The sequence below is a fragment of the Gavialis gangeticus genome, unplaced genomic scaffold (assembly GCF_001723915.1).
Source record: "Gavialis gangeticus isolate Ggan-Ray unplaced genomic scaffold, GavGan_comp1, whole genome shotgun sequence".
In the NCBI taxonomy this organism is placed as follows: domain Eukaryota; kingdom Metazoa; phylum Chordata; order Crocodylia; family Gavialidae; genus Gavialis; species Gavialis gangeticus.
Window position 1 is genome coordinate 186,801,617 of NW_017729022.1, and position 8,351 is coordinate 186,809,967.

An 8,351-nucleotide genomic window follows, 5' to 3' on the forward strand; every position below is an offset into this window, starting at 1 on the left:
GCCTGACCAAAGTTGCATAGAGGGGGAGTATCACCTCTCTGGACCAGCTTAAGATGCATCTTTGGATGCATGACAAAGTATGGCTGGCCTCACTGCCTGCAGTCTGGCATTGGTGGCTCTTGTTCATCTTGGGGTCATTACTGACTCCAAGATCCCGTTCCACCTCTGTGCTTTCAAGAGGGGAACTCCCCAGCCTGTATGTATGCTGTGGATTCCTTCTCCCAAGGTGCAGCACCCTGCATTTGTCTAGGTTAAACCCCATCCTAGTCTCATCTGCCCACTTTTGTAGTCTGTCTAAATCTATTTGCAGCCTCTCTCTCCCTTCAAGTGTGTCCACCTCGCCCCACATCTTAATGTCATCAGCAAACTTGGACAGTGTGCTTTCCACCCCCTCGTCCAAGTCACTGATGAAAATGTTACATAGTGCTCGCATCTCACCAGGTTGAGTACAACCTGTCCACCACTACTTTCTGAGTGTGCCCCGCCAGCCAATTTTTTACCGTTCCAACTGTGTAGGCATCAATGCCACAGTCACTTAATTTATTGAGGATGAGGTGAGAGACAGTGTCAAAGGCCGCCTTAAAGTCCAGAAAGACTGTCCACGGTGACACCATCATCTAAGGATTTAGTCACTTGGTCATAAAAGGCAACCAGGTTGGTCAGGCAGGACCTGCCTTTGATGAACCCATGCTGATTGCCCCTGAGCATGATCTCCCCTGCGGGCCCCCCATAGATGTGCTCCTTGAAGATCTTGGAAAGAATCATCCCAAGCACTGAGGTGAGGCTTACAGGCCTATAGTTACCTGGGTCCTCCCTCCTCCCTTTCTTGAAAATTGGGACCACATCCTAATGTGGTCTGTTCCCCCAAAACTGGGACTGGGGGGGTGGGAGGAGGCTCCTCTGCTATGAGGCGTTGTTATTTGTGTCACTTGTCTTGTGTTATGGTACATACTTTAGTTCCCAGGCTTTGTGTCCTCGTTGTGTTGGATAACCTGTCTGCCTTGAAGGATGTGATCTTGTGTTCTGGCATGCCCCCTGCAATTCTCAGATTTGTCTGTCCATCCATCCCTTGGCCTTGTCATGTTAGAAGGCCTGTCTGCTTCCAGGGCTATGTGGAACTGTGTGTATGAAACCCAGGGTCTTACAAATCAATTAACCCCTGCTGGCCATCTTGCAGATCCATAGACATTAGGGGCTGGAAGGGATCTCACAAGATCATAGGGTCCAGCCCCCCCTGCCATAGGCAGGGAGTCTGCTGGGGTCAAACAACCCCTGAAACATATGCATCCAAATGCTATTTGAATGAGTCTGGGGTCGGTGTTTGCACCACCTCTGTGGGGAGTCTGTTCTAGACCCTGGACACTCAGACCATAAAGAAGCTTTTCCTTGTGTCCAGTCTAAATTGGCCTCCCAGAAGTTTGTGGCTGTTAGACCTTGTTATCCCTTGAGGAGCCCTGGTGAACAAGTGTTCTCCCAGATCCTGGTGCACCACACCCCCTTATGTAGGCTGCCATCAAGTCCCCCACGGGCCTTCTCTTTTCCATGCTGAAAAGTCTTGAACCCTTGTAATTCATTTATCTATACCTATAAGTCGATTTCCCCAAAAAGTTTCAAGCCAACACCACTGATAGGCCTTCTGCGTACCACTGCTGGTGTGCATACCACAGACTGGGAACTGCTGTTCTGCTGACTCATGGGGCACATCTAGTCTACTCTGCAGTAAACATCTCATAATTTAGCTCTGCAGTAAACTTTGTGCATCTACACATGTGCCCCTATTAGGCTGGAGAAAACTAATTTACTCTGCAGCAGGATAGTACTTGTATTTACAAGTACTATTATGCTGTAAAGGTCATGTGTGTGTCCACAGTAGTACACATGTAAATGCTTCCTTGGCTTCAGCGTGGGGGCTGCCTGCTGGCTAGCTCTGCACTGGACCACCCTCTTGCCCCAGCCAGCCTCTCCACAGCATGTTGATTTGGGGGACAGCCTGCCAGCTTGGGGTTGCTGACCCCAAGGGCCTCCCACCAGCCAGGGCTACTCTGACCTGGATCAATGTACAGTGGTCCCAAGTGGATGTACAATAGCACACCAGGGAGCAATACACTCCAGAGGTTATTGCTTTGTATTAATTGCATGTGTAGACACGCCTATGTAATAGTCATTTATACATGGATGGTGAGCAGAAAATGTCATTCACTACTACACGGGAAGAGAGAGATTCAAAAAGGTACTGAGAAGGTTAAATAGCTCTCTGAATCTGGTATGAAGGGCAGAACTGGCTTTGGTTTCCATATCCACCTAAGAGAATGTTGGTAAACTGTAGCTAGTTTTGGGGTCTCTTTCTATTTTTTTCTTTACTTTCTTTGCATCATGTGTTCTGGGGAAGTAATAACAGAGTAGGCACATGGATGTACAGCCTCTTGGTGATCCAGTGATATTTTACTACTGTAACATTGTGGGAACTGCCCTACTGTGTTCATCACTATGCATCCTGGAATTCTCTAAGCAAAAAATGCTGTTGCCCTGTGGGGTCAGGCCAACACTCGGGATCTCAAAATATTGAGCTGTTAGACAGGAGGGTGTAATGTACAATTGCACATGCACACATCACCAATTTGACCACATACACACCCTAATGATATGAAATCATACACAATACATGCACACAGGTTGAACACTGACTTGGGTTATAGTATGTGTGTATGTGTGTGTGTGTGTGTGTTGGTGCCTGTGGTACCTATGCTTGGGGTGCTGGGTAACTAAAGAGCAAGTGGCAGAGATCAGGGAAAAGGCAGTGAAGATGGGGGAAAAGCAAAGAAACATTGGTTTGCAGTCAGGAGCTCAGGACAGCTGGAGGCACAGGAGCATGGGACGGGTGTTGGAGGTGGTGGTGAGCCAGAAGCAGTGGAGGGAGAAATGAGACCAGGAGTTAGAGGGGCGAGGAGCAGAGATTAGAGCAAGGCCAGAACTGTAGTAAAGCAAAACCCAACTCAGGGGTCCAAATAACAGTTTTATTAAATGAACACTGTACTGTACAGCTTGGTTCCCACACACACTTGCACAATGTTAGCAGAAGAAAGAGATTCAGTGGAAGGGTTGGGGTCTAGGTAGGGAAGAAAAACAGAGTCCAAGTCCTTGGTTGAAGAGAGTATGGGGGTGATATCTACCTTTCCAGGCTGGAAGGGGGTCCTCTATGGCCAGTCAGGGGTCTTTCTCCAGCAGGTGTTGTCCAGAGGAGGGTCACCGGCAGGGCCTCTGGGTTGATAGGGAGTGTAATGTGGAGCAGGTCTGGTCCAGGTGAAGATGGCATCCCAAGGAGTCAGTCTTCACTACCCCTTTATATGGGGCAGACTACCTATGATCTCCTATGGGGAGGGCCTGTCCAGGCAAGGTCAGCCCTGTTCCAGATGTTAATTCTGAGCATGTGCAGACTTGGCACAATGGTGGGTTGCCTCATCTTCTGTTTATTGAATGGTAACTGTGGTTCCAATGGCTGGGTCATTGGTCCAGGGATTGGTGTTGATGGTGGGGTGATTTTTAGTAGGGAGTCCTGCTATCAGTGTGTTTCACTCATCCATTTACTCTTTTGTTTCAGGCATTCAAGGAAAACCAATTTACATGGGAGAGGTTATGGAGTTGCAACATATTTAGACAACAGGGTATGGGGACAAGATGGGAATGGATACTTGACATCACTTTACAGACACAGGCCTAAGACATGCAATATTAATATGAAACAATAAAAATCAGTGCTTATTACAATAATAAGTATACAAGTACTACTTGTAATCACTTATAAGGGATAGAGAGGGCAGAGAGAGTCAGGAAGGGGAGGGGAATGCATTTTACAAATAAAAAATAAACAAACTGGGTGTCTTGCTACAATGCTAATGCTATTCTTTCAATTTCTGGGTGAAACACTCCCTTCTGTTTCTTCTGTGAATGGATAGGAGCCTGTGCTCACAGATTTCTTCATGGCTGTGGTAATGTAGAGGTGAGGAGTTCTGTGTACTAGGCTATGTTTTTCCCCTAACCTTGCAGAAGCATCTCCACAGTGTTACTGGCTGGGAGGATTGCTGGGTCTCCTGCATATTTTGAGGTTGAGAGGAATCCAGAGGACAAAACCTTGCAGAACTTGGGAGGTTGAACTTGCTATAACTTATGTGAGCCATTCTTACAAGCCACATAAGGGACTCCCCTCTTCTCTGCTCAGCACTACATACAAGACTAACTGACTCTTGTCTCCACCTTCTAATGCATATGTGAATGGAAGTCCCTGGTTAGAATCCCACTTGATTCTAACCAGGTAGAACAGAAAGAAAGCTGCTTCCACTGGGGATGAGCACTAAAATGCAACCCTGCCCTGAAGATAAAACATACAAGAACTTTGAGTAGAACCTGTAGAGCTCTCACTTAAAGCAGAATACCTCATGGAAAACACAAGGCCTTATATCAAGAATTGGGAGGGCAGGTATTGGAAACAATTCTGAACCAGTGACCTTTTCAAGGAAAAAAAACTGGAATGGCTGGGGGGCAGAGGCTAGCCAGAGTATTATCCAGGGAGTTGCAACTTGGAGGTAAGGTGTTTTTAAAGTATTTGGAAGAAGAATGCGAAGTCATTCTCTGATGGGAGTAATTTTGCTAACTAGATTTCATGCAATGATGTTTAAGCTTACCAGAATCACTTCTGTTCAAATAGCACATTGCAGGTGACTGCACAGGTGGCAGGTTTTTGCTATTATGGAAATAATAATCTGAAGTTAAATGTCACTAAATCAAGCTCCTAATTGGTAGGAAGGCATGAAATTGTTTGAAAATCTTTGAAGCATATTTTATTAACTCAGCTGTTAAAAAGAAACATGTTTACAAACTGGACACTGAAAAGTAGCTTTGCTATTAGTTGTAAGAGAGCACTGGCCTTCATAGGCTATAAAAGCATTTCTACTTTAACTCTTCAATAAAACACGATATTCATAAATGCTTTTACATGTCTGAGAGCCTATACTGCCTAGCTCTTACAGTGTGAAAAAGAAGAATGGAGTATAATTGTAGCAGAAATTAATGTTCTTGCCTACTTTACTCACTCCTTTAAAAGAATAAAATAAAAATTCACCTTTCCTCATAATAAATTGATTCTGAAAACTGCTACACCACTGAAACCCAATGTGGACATAAGGGTCCACTCCAAGACAGCTGTTTGGAGGGCTAAGATTTATACTAATAATTTAGGTGCTGAAAGTGAGACTTAAGCCTCTGAGGTTAAACATGAGAGCATGAAAGCAACTGCTGGGCTGCAGCCTAACCTTAGAGATGTCCACACTCTGTTCATACCTGTTTTACTAAGTGCCTGAAAGGTTTCCTTCTGCATGTCTATAGAAGGAACTCTGTTCTTACAGGCAGTGCCATAGCAATGAAGTCAGCTGCCCCCCTCCTCCCCACATGCTTGCCTGAGTGCATGCAGTGGTGGGAACCAGAAGTGATTGCAGCAATCATCTGGCACTTGCAGAGGGGGCACCAGTGCTCCTGCCCATCGCCCAAGCAGTGAGTGTGGCTGGTCAGGGGCTGTACGTTCACCCCCTATGTGTCACCGCTGTCTATTAAGATCTAGAACATTACAAACTGTAATTTAACATCTCTTAACCTGAAGACAGTAAGGATATTTACTTGGTGGTGGGGAGAGGCCAAAAGGACCAGGTGGCCTATAACAGGCCCAGCCTAAAAGGCTTTCAGACATGCCTCTCTGTGGCAGGCTGACCCTATATCCTTTGCAAACCCTAAGGTTTTCTTCCTTTCACTTTCCTACCATGCCTTGATGGAATCAGAATGTCATGGGAGGTTCCTTTATAAATCCCTTGGGTTGAGACAGAGTCCAGTAACACCTGATTTTCTAAAACAGCTCTGAGATTCGCTTGTTTAGCCAAGCTTGCCACGCTTCCCTTCTCTCTCACTAGCTTCTGGCCATTCCATGCTTCAGTGGCCTATACAGCAGCCCACATGCCTTAATTGTAGCCTTCAGCCTTTCCCAAAACCATGGCCATGCTTTAAGTGCGTCACTCAGTCACAATTCTGTGGGGTCTCCCAACCAGTAACCTCAGCCCTCCAATCCTTAGCCCCTTGTCCACACTTCAGTTTATCTGGCTTTGGGCCCATTGCCCTTAGCTGAGGCTCTCAGCCCTGGCCCACTGTCTTGGACCTCAGCTCCTCCATGTTGGCACACTGAAATCCCCTAGTTCTTGCAGGGGTCTGACTGTGCAGTGGCAAAGCACTCTACTGCATGGGCTTTAACCTTCTTGGCCTTAGCCTTTTGCATCCTTAACCAGTGCCAGACTCAAAAACACAGAGCACTCTAGGCACCCTGCTGCACGGCCTCCTATTCCCCCTGCTACAGCTTTAACCCAAATGTCGAGTCGTCAGTGGAAATGCTAGCAAACCACTGTCCACTAAAATGCTTAAACCCTCACTGTGGGTTTAGTAATGAATAGAGACACAGGCACTGCTGAGTAAAAAGCTTATAACCTCAGCCTGACTCTTTATGTTACTGCAAAGGCTTTGTCCTAGCCTGTATACCCCCTCCCAGCCTTTAAGGTAGCTTTCTCAGCCTGCAGCTTCTCGGAGCCTATCTTCCTACTGTCAGGTAGCTAACTCTCAGGTAGTGACTATCAGCCCAGTAGTCACCCTTAAAATAACAGGAACCTTTGCTCCCTATTACATGGCCAAGCAGCTATATGGCTGGGAAGATGGACTCTGAGAGTAGCTGATTTCTCATGGCACTGCTTTTCTCTGTGAAGTCAATCTTTTAACTCTAATCAGTGAAACTCCTTGTGCAAGTCACATTTAATAAATCAAAATCTAGAATTACCTCTTGCATTGACAAATCTGAAATGAGTGTCATTGCAACAAGGAAAAAAGGTATCTGGGAGTGTGACTCAATGGATTATGAGCCTTTGAATTAATGGTCTTATTAAATCAGAACTCATGAATATTGGATACAAGTCACTTTCAGTCGTTATATAACAGTTAAGATAATGTAGGAAAGGGTGCCATTTATGTTTATAATATCCTTGCAGTTTTAACGGCACAAACCAGTTTTGCCCTGAACAATGATGGTAACTTTTAATGGAATAGGACTTTTGACTTACTGAGAATCAAATTCTTTTGAAAATGAGCCTAAACCAAGACTGAGAAAAGTTAAAGGGCAAAAGTGAGCCCTTGATTCCTGTTTAATCTAACCTTGGACATTAAATTTTACATGGACATTATGGTTAATTGCCACATTTGAATCTGGGCTCAATTCAAATTGACCATTGGTGATTTGTATTTGTTAGTGTTTTAATGCATCCTAACAGCGCTGATGGACTGTAAGTGCAGCTATTTATACAGTATATTGTAAAATATTCACAAAGTGCCATTTATTTATTACCTTTCCCTTCCCTACATCCTGTGTTGTCATATCTGTCAGAAACTATTTCCTACCAGGTGGTGCACCTTAATTTTTTTATAACAAATTATAATGCTATCCAACTCTGCCCTCATTGGTTAAAGTGCTGCCAAGTGGTAATACTATACCCCAAACACTGAGACTTTAATACAGTGTTGCACTAAACTCTGAGTCCATAAATTTTTCTACTTAATGGATTAACCAGGCAAGAGAAGGATACAAGGTTTGATAGCTTGTCCTAGAGGGGTACCAAATGGGTAGATAGTAATTTATGCTGAATGGACACCAGAGACATCATGAACACGCACATCCATAGTGTACAGTATGTCTCATTCTAGGAAATCATAAAGGGAGATGGTTTATGAGCAGAACATATACACAGGTAAGCAACAGGGGCCAGGGCAATGCTGAAAGTAGGGGGCTAATGCACACATCCTCAGGAGGCCTCAAATGCCTCTACACAAACGCTTGTAGTATGGGAAACAAGTAAGAAGAACTTACCCTCCTGCTAGCTGACATCAACCCAGACATAGTGGGGCTCACTGAAACGTGGTGGGACCCAACGCATGACTGGGTGGTGAATATCAAGGGCTATAGGCTGTACAGGAGGGACAGGACAGGGAGGAAAGGTGGGGGTGGCGCTCTACATTAAGGAGGAATACACATCCTCATCAATTAGCAGAGTCAGAGGAGGAGCACTCTGAAGTGCTCTGAGTTAGAATACAAGGCAGTTGAGGGGAAAGAGACTTAATGGTGGGGGTCTACTACAGACCACCCAACCAAGGGGAAGAGCTAGACCAGGAATTCTTAAGTCAGCTCACAGAGGTAGATAGGTCAAAGGACATGGTCATCATGGGTGACCTGAACTTTCCAGACATCTGCTGGGAAGAGCAGTCAGCCAGGTCTGACC

At 45.3% G+C, this 8,351-nt stretch overlaps 1 long non-coding RNA gene across 1 annotated transcript in view; it reads right to left on the reverse strand.

The window, feature by feature from the left end:
• LOC109297098 overlaps positions 1–3,188 on the reverse strand; it is a 19,852-nt gene extending 16,664 nt beyond the window's left edge. The window contains exon 1 of the long non-coding RNA XR_002097208.1: positions 3,054–3,188. This is a non-coding gene — a long non-coding RNA (uncharacterized LOC109297098). The remainder of the gene's footprint in view (positions 1–3,053) is intronic.
• Between the last annotated feature and the right edge of the window lie 5,163 nt (positions 3,189–8,351).